Here is an 18,436-nt window from a genome sequence, read left to right on the forward strand (position 1 = left end):
TCAGGATATGATGCCATTAAAATGGCAGAATAAATCAGCTTTAAGGAGGAGAGAGCCTCTTCATTCTGCAAAAATAGCCTATTGAGGGGACTAAGGGTGCACAGCAGACATGGTAGGCAGACTGATGGGAGAGGACAGAAAAGAGAGAGAGAGAATGGAGGAAATGAAAGAGAGCACTTTCTAGAGAATTATGATCTGGAGACATTTGAATTCTATTTATTTATTTATTTCCATCATTTCTATGCCGCCCTTCTCACCCAAAGGAACTCAGGGCAGCTCACAGTCTGGCAAGATTCAATGCCAATATACAATACAAAAGATAAAACATAAGCAATTAAAACAATTAAACAGTTTAGCATAATGCAATAAATACATTTAAAACAATACAATATAAAATTCCTGAGCTTGAAAACTGTAAGTCCTTGGCTTCCATACCCAACTGTATTGAGTGTAAAGTTTGATAAGCTGTAGTCCAAAAATAATTTCATTAATTTCCCTCTCATGATTGGAACCTGCAGTATTCTTCAGTATCTCTATTAGTATCCTTCTTCAGTATCTCTATTAGCCATCATGATTTGGAAGGCAGCAGGGAGCCTGTTCCATTCCCGCTATAATTTTGAACCCCATGGTCCTTTCTTACTACATAGTTCCAGTGTTCCAATTTAATTGTCATAGCAATAACTTAGAGAATCCTGGGATTTGTAGTTTGGTCAGAGGCATCATAAATCCTGTACTTCAAGAATTTGTATTCCCTAATTCTTCTAATATTTGATAGCTTTAGAATCCTCAGGAATTGAAGTTTTGTCTCTTTTGTAGTAAGTATTCTTTTTTTGTGCGTTCTCCCTCAACTCAAATTCCAGGAAGCCAATGGATGAAACCATGGCAATTAATTATAAAGGTTGTTTCAAATGATGGACCCAATTTCAAATCATACTATTTCAGGATGGCAACATGATGCTGAAGCAGGGGAAGCCTTGCAACTTTGGCAGCCAGATAGACTCACACAGGCCAGGTCTGAAGGCAACAAACAAGCCTGCAAGGATGTTTGATACAGAGGAATCAGACATAACCGTGCAATACAAAACAAGACATTTTATCCTCTCTGACAGCCATTCAAGGTCCTGCACCCTCCTTTGTTTGGCTAGGAAACAATCAGGTTTGGATTCAGGTTCTCATTGACAGGGGAATCCATTGACATCAGAAATGGATGAAGCATTTCTTGTGGTGGGTAAAATGAGCTGATTTGCCCATTTGAAGCTGGAGCCATTTGGAGAGTTCACCTAGGCGGATGGGACTAGACTGGCGAAATGATTTAAGGCATATGTAAATTAGTCTGAGATAAAATTATAGGTTGGGTCCAGTCTACACAAAAGGGTGTGCCTTGAAGACAATGAGGTGGTTATGCAAATATGAATAGTTCGATAGAAGATGCACAGATTTAATCAGTGAGCTGTTTGTGTCTGGCAGTTCCCATCCTTCAGATTCTCTCAGGAGATAGAATCTTTTATTAATGGTATTAGGTTCTTCCTGCCAGCATTGTCTCCTTGCGTGAGCTCACCTCACAGTGGGAAGCTGGAAAAGTTCCACAAGCATACACATAATATTTCATTTAAGATTTTCCCCTATGTGCTGGATCGTATCTAGGCATCAACACTTCAGTGCATTTTAGTTATTTCATATACATATAGAGAGAGGGGGGAGGAGAGAGAGAGTCCCAAATAGAATATAACCATGTGTATTTTATAAATGATATTCCACAAGAAATCAGTGATATACAGTTCCAAAGCAGAGACCAAAACTCCTTTGTTAGGATATTAAGCTTGGGCATTAAACACATATTTTCCTTCTACCTCCCCCCCCCCCCCCGAACTCTGTGAATGATTAATTTAATCTCCTCCGGAATGCCTGAATTCTGGTCAGCTGCTATGGAAGATCCAATCTACTTCAGAATACTGGAGAGGTTTCGCTGTTGCAAAACGTATATGGAATAATAATAAAATATATAGATAATTCATAATAACCTTCTACAAGGTTCATCTTTTGGGAGGAGGGTTAATTTTTTTACAACAGTGCAATGACACAAAAATTATGAAAGATTTAATGAGTTATCAGGTTATCGTTTTGCTAACCATTTTCAGCAGCAACAAATCTAAAAAATAACTTTGCAAATGCAGAATATCTCAATAGGCCTTCTGCTGCAGGGTTGCCATCTTGGGCATAACTGGGGCTAGGATCTATTTGTGCACTTGGGGAGGCACCTAGCAGGAATCCTTTAAACTCTATGCTTCAATCTTTCAGAGGCTAAGAGTGTCATTGATGGTAGTTTGTGGTTGCAGAGATATAGCGATTTCAAATCGGGTCCATCTTTTTGAAACACCCTGTAGAATCATAACACTATAATTACATCATGCAAAGGAGAAGAGCTGAAGTAATAATAATAGTAATAGTAATAGTAATAATAATAATAATAATAATTTATTTGTATTCCGCTCTATCTACCCAAGGGGACTCAGGGCGGATTCCAGCAAACACAGACACAAGGCAAACATTCAAACCCTAGAAACAACAAACACAAATTAAAGTAAAGGTTTCCTCTTCTGGCTCTGAGGCGTGGTGCTCATCTCTGGCTCTGGGGGTTGGTGCTTATCTCCATTTCTGAGCCGAAGAATCTGGTTTGGCCTTAGACACCTCCTAGGTCATGTGGCCAGCATAACTGCATGGAGTGCTGTTTACCTTCCCACCGAGGCAGTACCTATTGATCTACTCACATTGCATGTTTTTGAACTGCTAGGCTGGCAGAAGCTGGGGCAAACAGCGGGAGTTCACTCTGTCCCATGGATTCGAACAGCCGACCTTCCAGTCAGCAATTTCAGCAGCTCAGCGGTTTAACCCCCTTGCACCACCGAGGCCCCAATCCTTTCACCTCTTATGGAGGGTTTAGAAAAGCTGAGTAGGATTTCTGTTGCAGTCACTCAAAGAGACTTGAATTTGAAAGAAAATACAGGTGTTCATTTCTTTCAGGATATATTTATATTGACATAGTAGGGCAACTTGATGAAAATGCTGATTGAAGCCACAACTATGACAATGTTTCTGGTCTGCAAAGGTTGCTGTGTTTTCTCAAACTTTAGTTAGAGAACACCCCCAAGACTGACAGGAGGATGTTTGGATGGCTCATTAAAAGCAATGTCTCAAGGCAAGTTATGAAACAGAGAATAAATATTTGTTTCTTGAGTGGTCATTATCTTCCAAGCCTGTCTTATTTTTAAACATAGAGGCCAAACATTCTTCTGTGTTAAAATGCATAAGATAATGCTCCTCCATTCATAGAAGTTAGTAGCGTCTTAATAATGAATATACTGTAGACTCTCCACTGTCATGGGGATTAGGGACACAGGACAACCGTAAACTGGGAAAACGGTGAATTTTAACCTACTTTTTTTACCTGACGGAACAACTCTCTGGGAATCTTCTACATCTTCCAATGTGACTATGATTAACATCTGCCAGAATTTGACCTAAAGAGAACCTATTAATTTAATCCACAAATAATCAAAATAAGTACAATTGTAAATAACTACAATATTCATTTATAATGAATAAAATGTACCCTATATACGATATTCTATAAACAATTGCAGCTCAAAATTCTTTCAGGCACAACAAAGCTCCTGTTTAATGCCAGAAAGGACCTTGGACTGCATTTGTTTAGATAAGAGTCATATTTTGAATTTTTATTATTGTGCAAACCACCGAACATCTGGACTAGATAAATGTGTGTATTAAGTAGTAATAACCATAACTTTCAGTAAACACAATAAAGGAAGTGACTGAACTGGACCATCAGAGCCCAAGAATGGGGCAGTGGAGGAGGCATTTTGCTAGGTCCTGGGTTAGAAAAGGGACGGATTTTGCCTCCAGAAGGGCTGTAGTTCAGTGGTAGATCATCTGCTTTAAGGTAAAGGTTTTCTCCTGACATTAAGTCTAGTTGTATCCAACTCTGGGGGTTGGTGCTCATCTCCATTTCTAAGCCGAAGAGCCGGCATTGTCCGGAGACGACTCCAAGCTCATCTGGCTGGCATGACTGCATAGAATGCCGTTACCTTCCCACCGGAGCGGTACCTATTGATCTACTCACATTTGCATGTTTTCAAATTGCTAGGTTGGCAGAAGCTGGGACTAACAGTGGGAGCTCACCCTGCTCCCTGGATTTGAACCTCCTACCCTTTGGTCAGCATATTCAGCAGCTCAGCAGTTTAACCTGTTGTGCCACCGGGGGCTCCATCATATGCTTTATATGCAAAATATCTCAGGTTCAGCCCTTGACATCCCCAAATAAGGCTGTGGTTGTGAAAGGAGGAGTGCTTTTAAAATGTCCCAGTTCTCTCTCTTCCTCCCACTATCCTTCTCTATCTTTGTCTCACTTCAAGAGCTACAAACTTGAGTCCAATGTGCAAAAGGCAGTTTGTACTCAATTAAGCAAGAAGAGAGAAAAGTAGGGGGAAGACTCTTGTCCTTCCCAATAGGCTCAAAAGTTAGCTGCTGTAGCCTCTCCTGGCTTGTGTGCACTTTCTAGTTAATAATTTTTGCCATATTGACCACACTCTGATGTTACTGGGTCACGCATGTTAACGTTTTCACCTGTGAGATGTTGAAGTCTAGGGAGTCCTAAAATAGATGGTTCAAAGATCTATGTCCATCAATGGCCATCTTCATTAGGGATGGGAATTATGCAACTGTTTAGATGCTTATGGATCACCACTGCTGGAGTGGTAGCATTAGTCAGCATAGTCAATGGCAAAAAAAATCTCAGAGCTGCAATTCACCTGAAGAACCACATAATATTCACCTCTAAATTACAGATTTTGCTTGAGAATATTTATGTATAGTCATTTCCCTGTATCTGTTCTTTTGCTTTGCTGCAGTATAAATTCTTACAGTGCATAAAAGTTCCCAAGAAAATCTAAATAATTTCACAATGTTATGGAATATGCATTTACAATTAGATATATATTGTAATTCACATGGTGTGAAGTATCACTGAAACAATTTATAGTTTCTTCTTCCATGGTACACATTCTGAGGATATTATTATGCTAAATCTACTTACATATATCATGGAGTAAAATTCATATTCTTCTTCCATTCAGTTTAATATGGATGAGTTGGAAAAGAATCCTCCTTATTTTTGAAATAAATCTCTATATTGATTTTCTTCATCTTGTCCTCAAACTTTCATAAAATCAAAAACCATGTTCATTTCTATGCCCAATCCTAATAATTGAAATAGCAGCGAAAGGCAGATGCTAGAAATTTTGTGTACCAGGAGCACCACCTTGTGGCAATGTGTATGCAACATGCATGCAAAATTTGGAAGCAATTATTGGTTAAGGATTACCCAAGAAGTTATCTAGAAAATGGAAAATTTGAGTTATATGTTCATTATCTATTTTTACCTTGCCATTAAAATGGACCAAATAGTACTAGTACTACTATATTGTCATTTGCATACAAATATACAATATAAAAGTACTACGTGAAATAAATGCATATAGATATTGCATATGAAAATATCAATACAATAAAAGCACAATACATTTACTTTGGAGATTAGCAAAAAGGTATTCTTTTCCTCTGTAAATTCCAGACCATAGTCCCATGTATACTGACCGAATGCAGTTTCGAACTGGTATTGAAGAAGTGGTTTGGCTGTGGAGATTATTACATAGGAAGTCGCAGAACCAGTTTAAGGCCTAGATGGGATTAAACAAACCACAGAGAACTGATGCACATTAAAGGCTTGCTGTTTTTTGTTTTGTTTTTTGTTTTTTTGTGAGGAATTTTATTTTGTTAGTTTCGGCCAATCTCTACGCAGACTAGAGAGATGGGCCAAAACTAACAAAATGAAGTTCAACAGGGACAAATGCAAGATACTTCACTTCGGCAGAAAAAATGGAAATCAAAGATACAGAATGGGGGACGCCTGGCTTGACAGCAGTGTGTGCGGAAAAGACCTTGGAGTCCTCATGGACAACAAGTTAAACAATGTGATGCGGCTGCTAAAAAAGCCAACAGGATTCTGGCCTACATAAATAGGGGTATAGCATCTAGGTCCAGGGAAGTCATGCTACCCCTCTATTCTGCTTTGGTCAGACCACACCTGGAATCACACTGTGTCTAATTCTGGGCACCGCAGTTGAAGGGAGATGTTGACAAGCTGGAAAGCATCCAGAAAAAGGCAACTAAAATGATCAAGGGTCTGGAGAACAAGCCCTATGAGGAGCGGCTTAAAGAGCTGGGCATGTTTAGCCTGCAGAAGAGAAGGCTGATAAGAGACATGATAGCCATGTACAAATATGTGAGGGGAAGTCATAGGGAGGAGGGAGCAAGCTTGTTTTCTGCTGCCCTGGAGACTAGGACACGGAACAATGGCTTCAAACTACAGGAAAGGAGATTGGAAGGCAATGGGGAACTTAAAGAATGGGAGGAAATAATAAAACATATGTTAGATGCAATTAAAGCTTCAGTTGCCCTAGGATGGAAGGGCCAAAAAATGGGATACAAAAACTTGGTATAAATATTTAGCCGACTACCTACTTCAAGACTATATTAGTGAAAGGCAAAGCTACTATTAGTTGGGCCAAACCAAAAATACCTGGGAGGCAAAATGGAAGGGCCTCATTTCCAGGATAAAGGGGAAATATAAATATAAGGAATTAAATACCCTGTTTCCCCGAAAATAAGACAGGGTCTTATATTAATTTTTGCTCCCAAAGATGCACTAGGTCTTATTTTCAGGGGATGTCTTATTTTTCCATGAAGAAGAGCTCACATTTATAACAACAAAATCAACATTTATTATATACTGTAAAGTAGTTGTCATCACAAACCAGCATAACCAGACAAACTATGAATCCTATCAAGAATTTCTTGTTACTACCATTATTTACATGTACAACAATCTATGGTACCTCTTGCAATTTAGGTTTCACAAGGTTTCCACGCTGATTTCTCTCTATTCTAGTTTCAATGTAGTCATGAATGATGAATAATATAATATACTATAATAATAATATGATGATATACAATATATTAATGAGATAATATAATATAGGATATAATAATAACAGAAAATGATAATAATATGGTATTAATAGGATAATATAATAATCGGATATAATAACAGAATAGCATAATAATATATTAATAATAGGATAATATAATAGAATAATAGAATGGAATAGAATGATATAAAATATATTAATAGGATAATATAAAATGGAATATAATAATAATAGAATATGCTAATAATAATAAAATAATAATATGATAATATAATAGAATAATAGTATAGAATATAATGATATGAAATATATTAATAGGGTAATATAAAATAGAATTTAATAATAACAGAATAATAATATAATAATATGAAAATATAATAGAATAATAATAGAATAATAATATAATGATATAATAATAATAATAGAAAAATATAATATAATGATTTAAAATATATTAATAGGATAATATAATAATGGGATATAATAATAGTAACAGAATATGATGATAATAATATGGCAATAGAATAATAGTATAAAATAATCAGTTTCATGGCATAGGATAGGAAGATGAGAGGAGAATCCCAATGCGTCCTGTACCTTTAAGGGCAGAAGCAGCAGGACGAAAGCCCTCTTCCTTCCCTCCCTCCCACCCTCCCTTGCCCGGGCTCCAGGAGCCAATCAGAAGCCTCTGGGAAGAAGAGAGCATGGCCAGCATGGCCAGGACGGAGAAGGAAGAAACAGCAGCGCAAGCAGCAGCCACGGAAGGGTTTTCAACCCTCGGCTGGGGGACAGGCAAGGCAAGGCAGGGAGGGAGGGAGGGAGGCACAGAAAGCAAGCACTTTCCCTCCCTCCCTCCGGTGTATGAATGAGTGCTGCTTCTGCCCTGCAGCCATGCTTCCCAATGGAACTCTGCTGCAGCCTTAGTTGCTAGGTCTTACTTTCAGGGGAGGCCTTATATTTGGCAATCCCCCCAAACCCCTGCTAGGTCTTATTCTTTGGGGAGGTCTTATTTTCGGGGAAACACGGTAAGATTATCCTCATGACTTTTATTTATTTATTTCGTGTCAAAAGCATTGTACGACAAATACATTTCAAATAATGGGGGGAAAAAAAAGAAATCACAAGCAACTAAATAGTATTGGACCAAAAGCGGGCAACAGCAACCGCATTGTCTGTAGCTTTAAACAACTCCTCCTCCGTACATGAGGCAGGGCATTGTGGGCAAGCATACATGTGCTGAGTTGTTTGTTCAGCTCCACAGTCACACAAGGTGGAGGATTCCTCCAGGTAGTGCCACCTTGCCAAGTTGTCTTTTGATCTGCCCACTCCACTTCTGAGTCTGTTCAGGGACTTCCAAGTTGCCCATTCTTGGTTTGCCCCTGGAGGAAGACCCTCTTGGGGGGCCATCCAGTTAGAATTGCCAGGTTTAGCTGCCCAGAGGGACACCCTTGCTGCTGCTGGAGGAACATCAAGAGGAGTGGTGGTTCTCATGAAGCCCTTCCTTGATTTGAGTCTGGTGGGAGGAGGCTGATAGCCATGCAGTGGGTGGCTTTCACAATGTTCGACCTTTTTTCTCTCACCGTTAGCAGCAACTTCCCGTCGCACGTCAGGAGGGGCAATGCCAGCTAACTTGTAGAGTTTATCAACAGGTGTAGGTTTAAGGCATCCCGTGATGATTCTGCATGTTTCATTCAGTGCTATGTCCACCTGCTTCGCATGGGCAGACTTGTGCCAAACAGGACAGGCATACTCTGCAGTTGAGAAAGACAAGGCCAGGGCTGATGTTCTTATTACTTGTGGGTCTGCTCCCCATGCGCTGCCAGTCAGTTTCCACAGGATGTTATTGCGTGCAGCTACTTTGTGCTTGGTGTTCATGCAGTGTTTCCTATATGTTAGTGTTCGGTCTAAGGTGACACCAAGGTATTTAGGATGGAAACAGTGTTCGAGCTCTTGGCCTTCCCAAGTAACTTTCAGTTTCCTGTTGGCTTCACGGTTACGTAGGTGGAAAGCACACACTTGTGTCTTGGCAGGGTTAGGCTTCAGGTGGTTCTCTTTGTAGTTGCTGGAGAGATCTTTCAAGGCATTGGTGAGTTGCTTTTCAACTGTTTCAAAATCTTTTGCTTGTGTTGTAAGGCCAAGGTCATCAGCATATATAAAGCTCTTTGTGAGTGGTGGTTGTGGCTGGTCGTTCGTGAAGATATTAAATAAGGTTGGTGCAAGAACGCTGCCTTGGGATAAACCATTCTTTTGCCTCCTCCATCTGCTTTTCCGGCCCTGAAACTCCACATAGAAGCTGCGGTTTTCTAGGAGGGTCTGGACAGGTTTTGTAAAGTCAAAGTCCCGGGTGATATGGTAGACTTTATGCAGCATTTTTCTATGTTGCACTGTGTCATAGGCTGCCGTAAGGTCCACAAAGACTGTTTCCGCATTGGATCCTCATGACTGAACAACTATAATAAGCATAGTATGAGGAATAAACTGTTCCTAGGGGAAAGAGGGAGGGAGGGGGGAGGGAGAAAGAAAGAGGGGGACGTATACATGCTTAATTATACTTAGGTATAAATATTCAATAGTATTTCTGTATTATTATTTATTTATTTACAGTATTTATATTCCGCCCTTCTCACCCCGAAGGGGACTCAGGGCGGATTACAATGAACACATATATGGCAAACATTCAATGCCAATAGACAAACAACATTCAGTTTTAGACAGACACAGAGGCATTTTTTAACATCTTTCCAGCTTCACGATTTCCGGCCACAGGGAGAGTTGTTGCTTCACCGTCCATTGATGGCTGTTCTTCCTCTTCTTTTCCTCGTGAGCAGTTTTATGGTGTTGTAGATTAGTTAAATTAGCCTCCCGCATAAAGCGTCCCTAAATTTTCCCTACTTGACAGATGCAACTGTCTTTTGGGGCTGCTAGGTCAACAGCAAGCCGGAGCTATTTTTATTTTATTTTTTATGGTCGGAGGCTTAACCCGACCCGGGCTTCGAACTCATGACCTCTCGGTCAGTAGTGATTTATAGCAGCTGGTTACTAGCCAGCTGCGCCACAGCCTGTACCCTCATACTAAGTAAGGATAAGTTCATGGGTGATAATGGGGAGGTGGTGGGATTGGGGAAAAATACTGGTATTTTTATTGTTGAATATCATGATTGTATGTGTGTGTACGTATATATATATCCCGCAATTAAAAATGAAAAAAATTTGTCATTGCTTGGTTTGAAGTTTTGTGGCCATTGCTGGTTCCACCTCTCATGGAGTATGTGAAGGAAGGATGTGGGTGGGTTTAAGGTAATGGATGCTAATGATGCTAGTTTCTCCAGCCCTGGGAGCACAATGGTCTGTGCTGGTGAAACAATGGGTAGCAATGGGATAGTTCATTAATAACTCGAAATGGGCTGGACTAAGACAATCCTCATCGGACCTTACATATAAACCAAATCATGTCACAATGGCTTGAAACATCATAAACAATGGTAGATGGCCATATAGAACCTTTGCTATGCAATTTAACATCCAAAAATAATGTAATGTAAGTCATCAAAATAACAAATAAATAATAATCAATTAATTGATAAGTATTATAAATTGAACCATACTATATGTAACATGATTATAGATTCTTTGGTCTAATTTTACCTTTTGTTTTTCATATATACATATATACTCACACATACACACACACAATCACTACCTTTCTCCCAATATGGGACTAAGGGAGGTTTGCCATATAAGCTATCACATAGTACAAACTTTAAAAAGAAATTGAATAAATGGCCTCATTTAAACATACTAGTTTACAACAAGTTGATAACAAAAATACCCTCAGTCTGTGTGATTGTTGGGAAAAGGGGGGAAATGCTAGGGATCATGAGGATGAGAAGTGAAAATGGATCTGCCTGTATTCCAAAGCCAATTACACAAATCTATGGTTGGAAGCCATAGATTTGGAAAGTGAGAAAATGAAAGGAATATACATTAGAGCTAAATGGCAACTTAATGTTTTTATTAATGAAGTGTGGCTGGCAGTGACTAATCTGGGAAAGGATTATCATGGTGGATGGCTCCGTGAAAACATTAATCCAGCAAATGAAGAAGAGCGGGAGCACATTCCATGCTAGGGGTCATTAGGAAGAGAAATTAATTTAAAACTAATTACACTGCAATGCGTTGGTGCTTTGAAAAGTCACCTGTTGACTTATGGCAACCCCATAGATTTCATAGGGCTTTCTTAGGAAAAGGACACTCACGGGTTGATTTTAAAAGTCACTTCCTCCCTTTGAACTATTACACCTACAGCACATGGTATTAGTCAGCAGTCTTCCATCCAGGTCCTAAACTGAACTGACCATGCTTAGCTTTCAAGGTCACACAAGATAAGAGGTCTTTAGGGTATTTAGGCAATGCCACTAGTCTAGACAATTAATTCTGTGTTCAATCACATTTGGAATATGATGTACAATTTTGGGAATGGCATCTCTAGAACCGATCTTGTAGACCTTTATCTTTTTTTAATGTTTGAGTTTTAATAAGATTTTTGGAACCTCCGGTGGCCAAGGTGATAAAAGCCTCGTGACTTGAAGGTTGGGTTGCTGACCTGAAGGCTGCCAGGTTCAAATCCCACCCGGGGAGAGCACGGATGAGCTCCCTCTTTCAGCTCCAGCTCCATGCGGGGACATGAGAGAAGCCTCCCAGAAGGATGGTAAAACATCAAAACATCCGGGCGTCCCCTGGGCAACGTCCTTGCAAACGGCCAATTCTCTCACTCCAGAAGCAACTCCGGTTGCTCCTGACACGAAAAAAAAATAAATAAAATAAAAATAAGATTTTTAAAAAAGTTTTATGAAATGATTTTACTTGTTCTTAAATTTTCGAGAGTGATAAGGGAAAAGTATACAACCCTGTTGGTCAGGAATTTTGGAAATAATAATAATAATAATAATAATAATAATAAGCAATGTTATTTATAGACTGTCCTATGTCCCCAAGGGTACTCAGGGCAGTTTATACACACACACACATACACACATACACAAAGGCAAACATTCAGTGCCCAGGAACAAATACATTTGTTTAGTGGTTGACTCATAAATGTATGCTAGAGGAAACGATACTTATTCAGGCCTAGGGATTCAGTGTTTGTAAAATGTTCATTATTTTGTATCCTTTTCACCCTGTATGTTGTTAATTATTTAATTAAAATGAATAAATAAGTAAATAAACAAATCCAGAAAACTGTAGAAAATGGGAACAAATGTGGCTCAATGCTATGGAATCCTGGGAGTTGTAGTTTTAACAAGGTCTTTAGCCTTCCCTGCCAAGAGTGTTGGTGCCTCACCAAACTACAAATGCCAGGATTCTCCAACACTGAGCCATAGTAATTAAAGTGGTATCAAACTGCATTAATTCTACAGTGTGGATATACCCTAAGGCTGTACCCACACTGAATAATTATATCAGTTTGACAGCATTTTAAGCACCATGCCTAATACTATATAATTCTGGGATTTGTAGTTTTGTGGGCTACTGAGCCTTTTCTGGCAGAGAATTCTGGTGCCACAGTAAACTATAAATCCCAGAACACTACATCATTGTGCCATGGCGGTGATAGTGCTCTCAAAGGGCTTTGATTCTATCAGTGTGGCTGGCCCTTAACTGAGCTCAATTTCGAGTTGCACCTTTGGAGAGGCTGTAGTTGCTAACAAAGGCTTTAATGGCCAGAATCACTGGGTTGCTGTGAGTTTTCCAGGCTGTATGGCTATGTTCCAGAAGCATTATTTCCTTCATGCTTCTCCTTCATCTTCACCTTCATGTTAAAATGATTCTGCTGTGTTTGCATCTCATAGTTGCGTCTCCATGAGATCTGTGTCGGTATGATTGTCAGATGCACATGCAGCCTGGGAAGAGAACAAGCACACTGTTAGCAATAACTGTACAACTAAATTATGCCACGGGTGCCCAATTTCCCTAAAGCTGAGCATTCAGATTCCACAACTCCACAAGCAGACAGGGATAACCTTATATCATCACCAGCTCAGTTTTATACAATCTGGAGCAACTGCACATACCTAAATTAAGTTAAATTTGTGCTAGCCCTTCTTTTGAATACCTAGATATTAATACTAAATTTCACCCTACCAGTAACACTACAGAAAAACGATAGCATATGGTTAAGGTTGGGTTGCTGTGAGTCTTCCGGGCTGTATAGCCATGTTCCAGAAGCATTCACTCCTGACGTTTCACTCACATCAGAGATTGTGGGTTCTGTTGGAAACTAGGTAAGTGGGGTTTATATATCTGTGGAAGGTCCAGGTTGGGAGAAAGAACTCTTGTCTGTTTGAGGCAAGTGTGAACGTTGCAATTGGCCAGCTTGATTAGTATTGAATAGCTTCGCAGCTTCAAAGCCTGGTTTCTTCCTGCCTGGGGGAATCCTTTGTTGTGAGGTGTTAGCTGGCCCTGATTGTTTCATGTCTGGAATTCCCCTGTTTTCTGAGTGTTGTTCTTTATTTATTGTCCTGACCTTAGAATTTTTCAATATTGGTTGCCAGATTGTGTACATTTGCATGGTTTCCTCCTTTTTGTTGAAATTGCCCACATGCTTGTGGATTTCAATGGCTTCTCTGTGTGGTCTGACATGGTGGTTGTTAGGTTGATCCAGCATTTCTGTGTTCTCAAATCATATGCTGTGTCCAGGTTGCAGGAGAGACTGTTAAGATTTGAAGTGACCGCAGCTTTCAAACAGAAGAGCAGTTTTGAGCATGGACTATACTGGTGGTGGTGGGTGGGGGGATCCAGACAGGAATAACTGGAGCTAAGGTCAGGAAAACTACAACCCCCAGCAAAACCTTCGTTTCTCGCGATAAGTAGGACGCGATGTCCTCCCAAATACGGCTTCCTGTTTTGCGCAGGCGCAGTCCGCTTTCTTTTCCTTGGCGGCTTTCCTTCGCCCAAGATGTCGGCGCTGGGGGCTGCGGTGGGATCCGTTGCCATCCTCGGCAACGCTGCCTTGGGAGGCGCCGTGGGACCTCCACGATTGTCCCGTAAGTGCCTTCCTCTCCCGTGGGCTAACTGACGCCTTGTTTCACTCCCGATTCTACGTGTCCCGGTGGGAGAAACGTTTGCAGACCAAGACTGGTTTCCTTGCTTTTTCACAGGTTTATGTAGGACAGGAAGAGGCGGGGAAACATGGCGCTGCTTCGGCCTGACCAGGCAGTGAGTAAGAGTTGAGACGAACTCATCAGTATATGGGTTTTGGTGCATCTTCTACACCAGGCCTGGGTAAACTTGGGCCCTCCCTCCAGGAGTTTTGGACTTCAACTCCCACCATTCCTAACAGTCTCAGGCCCCTTCCTTTTCCCCCTCAGCCGCTTATGCGGCTGAGGGGGAAAAGGAAAGGGCCTGAGGCTGTTAGGAATGATGGGAGTTGAAGTCCAAAACTCCTGGAGGGAGGGCCCAAGAAGTGTTTTGCGGTTGTAGTTTTCCAAGGCCTTCTCTGTGAAAGAGTGCTGGTGGCAATGGTGTAGATGGTGCTCATCTTCATTTCTAAGCCATAGATGTCGCCAAGATCATGTGGCCAGCATGCCTGCTTGGAGCACTGTAACCTTCCCGCAGAAGCAGTACTTATTGATCTACTCACATTTGCATGTTTTCAAACGGCTAGGTTGGCAGAAGCTGGGCCTAACAGCAGGAGGTCACCCCACTCCATGTTTAGCAGCTCAGCGGTTTAATCAGCTGCACCACCATGGGGATTCATATATATATATATATACAGTGTTAAGATTATATTAAACAGTAAACACTTCTTAATGAATAATTAAATATACTTTCTCACTAGTTTTAAAAACCGATTTAGGGCATTAAAATTGAGTCATTCAGACAAGCAACTTAAAGTAGCAAGAATAATGGGCAGTAAATTGTGTATGTGGGGAGCTTGTGTTAGTGATAGACAACAGCTTGATATTTTGCTCAGTAGGATTTGCATGTCTGTTTGCCTGCCACCCTGCCAGTACCAATGCTGTTTAAAATCTTCCAGCTAGGTAGAAGAAAAGCAAGAAAAGAAGGCCTGTATAGGAAGAAACTTTGTAAAAACAAGGTTCTTTGTCAGAGGCTTTGTTGACGGGTATGTTGATTAAAACACAACAAGACAATCTCTTCACTATCTCCTGTCCTTTTTTCATAGTACCCACTAGGTGTCGCTCGTAGGGTGAAATCCAGTATTAATACAGTAGAGTCTCACTTATTCAACGTTCTGGATTATCCAACACATTTTTGTAGTCAATGTTTTCAATGCATTGTGATATTTTGGTGCTAAATTCGTAAATACAGCCATTACTACATAGCATTAATGTGTAATGAACTACTTTTTCTGTCAAATTGGTTGTATAACATGATGTTTTGGTGCTTAATTTGTAAAATCATAACCTATTTTGATGTTTAATAGGCTTTTCCTTAATCCCTCTTTATTATCCAACATATTCGCTTATCCAACATTCTGCCAGCCCGTTTATGTTGGATAAGTGTGACTCAACTGTATTTAGGTATTCAAAAGGAGAGTTAAAACAAAATTCTAATTTAGGTGTATGCAGTTGGTCCAGGTTTTATAAAGCTGAGCTGGTGATGATACAAAGTTATCCCTGTCTGAAAAGGAAACTCTGCTTGTGGAGTTGTGGAATCTGAAAGCTCAGCTTTAGGGGAATTGGGCACACATGGCACAGTTTATTTGTACAGTTATCGCTAACAGTGTGTCTGTTCTCTTCTTAGGCTGCATGTTCCTCTGACAATCATACCAACACAGACCTCATGGAAATTCAACTATTAAGATGCAAACACAGCAGAATCTTTATAATAGGAAGATGAAGTCTCTGTCGGCCACTTTTTTTGATATTTTTACCCAATGGTAAGTGTGTTCTGTAGTCCTGTTGCACCTTTCAAAGGGTCTCGCACACATTCAGCATCCACTGAGCCTGACTTACCCATCAGGAAACTTCGGGTCTGTTCTACTTGCTTCTCTCTGATGGCAGCTGTGCACTGTTGCTACTGTGAAGTAAGGCCGTTATAAATGTTGCAGTTGGTGAGATTTTGGTTGAGTCTGGCCTCCTGAATGTTCTCAGGCTGGTTGTTGAGCCTTCTCTGGACTCTGTGAGGTTTGTGCCACCAGAGCTGGACATTAAACACTTTTTGTTGTATTTTCTGCAATTTGTGCAAACGTTTTTGTGAAGGACAGTGGATTTAGTATTCCTTATCTCAGTGGTTCTCAACCTGTGAGTCCCCAGATGTTTTGGCCTTCAACTCCTAGAAATCCTAACAGCTGGTAAACTGGCTGGGATTTCTGGAAGTTGTAGGCCAAAACTCCTGGAGACCCACAGGTTAAGAACCACTGCTATAGAAAATGGGAATAAAGTTGCCTCAATGCTATGGAATCCTAGGAGTTGTAGTTTTAACAAGGCCTTTAGCCTTCCCTGCTAAGTCTTGCCTTACTTAACTACAAATCCCGAGATTCTGCAGCACTAAGCCATAGTAGTTAAAGTGGTGTCAAACTATTAATTCTACAGTGCAGATGCACCCTAAGGCTGTAGCCACACCGCGTTATTCTATCAGTAAATAAAAACAAGGAGGATAAGTTGGGATGTAAGTGCAAGGGATCCCATTTTTTGATTACTGGGAAGATTGGTCTGAAAAGAATTCTGAATAATCTGCTAGTGTGTACCTATTTTGTAGTGAAACCTATATATGCATTAAGGTTATGTTAAGCAATAAGGCATTTCTTCTTAAAGGCCGATTAAACAGATTCTCATTAGTCCTTTATGGTGACTTAGATCATTAAAATTATGTCCTTCAGAGAAGCAACTTAAATCAGATCAAGGCAGGAAGAACAATGCCCTGCAAATTGTATTTATGAGGAGGTTATAATAAAGACTTCTTAATATGTATTTTGTTCAGTGGGACTGCAATTTCAGTGTTTCTCTACTCCACTCCCAATACTGATGTTGTGTAAAAGCTTTCAACTATAATAATACACTTTATTTATATTCCGCTCTGTCTCCCCAAGGTGACTCAGAACGGATTACAGATACATATATATGGCAAATATTCACTGCCATTATACAATGACAGAAACAGATAATACATAAACATACACAAGTTTTCCTATTTCATTTCCGGCTATGCGGTTTGAACTGTCAACCTTCCGGTTGGCAAGATCTGGAGCTGGCAGTTAACCCTCTGCTAGCCGCGGCCCGACAAAAGAAAAGAAGAGCAACAGAGACAGGAAAACCCTTTGTGAAAAGAAGCTTCTTTGTTAAAAGAGGTGTGCTCACGATTTGGATGAAATGACCGCTAGGTGTCACTGGTAGGATGAAAGATTAATACGTATTTCGGTATTCAAAAGAAGAGCTAGAACAAAGCTCCCTTAATTTTGGGACGTGCATACAGTTGGTCCAGTTTTATAAAGCTGAGCTAGTGATGATACAAAGTTATCCCTGTCTGAAAAGGAAACTTTCTGCTTGTGGACTTATGGAATCTGAAAGCTCGGCTGTAGGGAAATTAGGCACACATGGCACAGTTTATTTGTGCAGTTAATGTTAACAGTGTGCCTGTTCTCTTCTTAGGCTGCAAGTGCCCCTGACAATCATACTGTCACAGACCGTCATGAAGATATAACTATGATGATGCAAACACCACAGAATCGTTTTAACAGGAAGATGAAGTCTATGGCAACCAAATAGTTCTGATTTGTTTACACAGTGGTGAGTATGAGCTGTAGGCAAATCTACATAATCACCTTGTAAATGTACATAATGGGATATCTTGGGTTGCACACAGTATTTTAAATAATTTTGTGGATGAAAACGTGTATATGAATGAAATCATCAGAATGCAAAGATGTCAATATCTAATCCATCCATGGGCATTTGTTTTTGGAATTCCAGATAAAAGATGCTCAACCTGTAGTAGCTTATTCCTTTATAAAGCTAAACATACACAGAAAGTACAAAAGAAAAGACTGATTGAGCAGAAAAATAACATCAACGCAACCTGTTACTTAATGGTATGTGAATTAAAGCAACATTTTTTGGAGTTTTAAAGTTTGCATTTATAGAAATTTGCAAAAATGCATAGAATCAGTGAAACATGCCACCTTGTTATAGAGAGGAAATCACTTTCTCATTTGCTTTATGAGAACAAAGCAAACAATTAAAAGGATTCTTGAAAGTGGATGTAATAGATGTGGAATGGAATTCTTTGTTTCTGCACTTCTCCTGCCAGCAATTTCATCTCTCTGATCTTGAGGCTAGAAGCATAGCCAGAGTTCAGAATAAAGGTTAAAATTCAGGAAAGATTCTATAGTGCATGTTGAAATGCCTTTA

General features: G+C 40.0%; 1 long non-coding RNA gene and 2 other non-coding genes across 6 annotated transcripts in view; all 3 read left to right on the forward strand.

Moving 5' to 3' along the window:
- Window positions 1-13,954: 13,954 nt before the first annotated feature.
- The window catches only part of LOC100560112 (uncharacterized), a 31,469-nt gene continuing 26,987 nt past the window's right edge, over window positions 13,955-18,436 (forward strand). The window contains exons 1-6 of one of the 4 annotated variants that reach the window (XR_010002886.1): window positions 13,978-14,110; window positions 14,225-14,282; window positions 15,103-15,189; window positions 15,831-15,966; window positions 17,678-17,815; window positions 17,999-18,117. This is a non-coding gene — a long non-coding RNA (uncharacterized LOC100560112). Of the gene's footprint in view, window positions 14,111-14,224; window positions 14,283-15,102; window positions 15,190-15,830; window positions 15,967-17,677; window positions 17,816-17,998; window positions 18,118-18,436 lie in introns of all 4 variants that reach the window. The other 3 variants (XR_010002887.1, XR_010002885.1, XR_010002884.1) reach the window with 3 other exon arrangements.
- LOC134297247 (small nucleolar RNA R38) lies at window positions 15,676-15,754 on the forward strand. Its single transcript, XR_010003976.1, has one exon. It is a non-coding gene; the product is annotated as a small nucleolar RNA R38 (small nucleolar RNA).
- LOC134297249 (small nucleolar RNA R38) lies at window positions 17,521-17,601 on the forward strand. Its single transcript, XR_010003978.1, has one exon. It is a non-coding gene; the product is annotated as a small nucleolar RNA R38 (small nucleolar RNA).

Source organism: Anolis carolinensis, chromosome 2, assembly GCF_035594765.1.
Source record: "Anolis carolinensis isolate JA03-04 chromosome 2, rAnoCar3.1.pri, whole genome shotgun sequence".
Taxonomy (NCBI): Eukaryota; Metazoa; Chordata; class Lepidosauria; order Squamata; family Dactyloidae; genus Anolis; species Anolis carolinensis.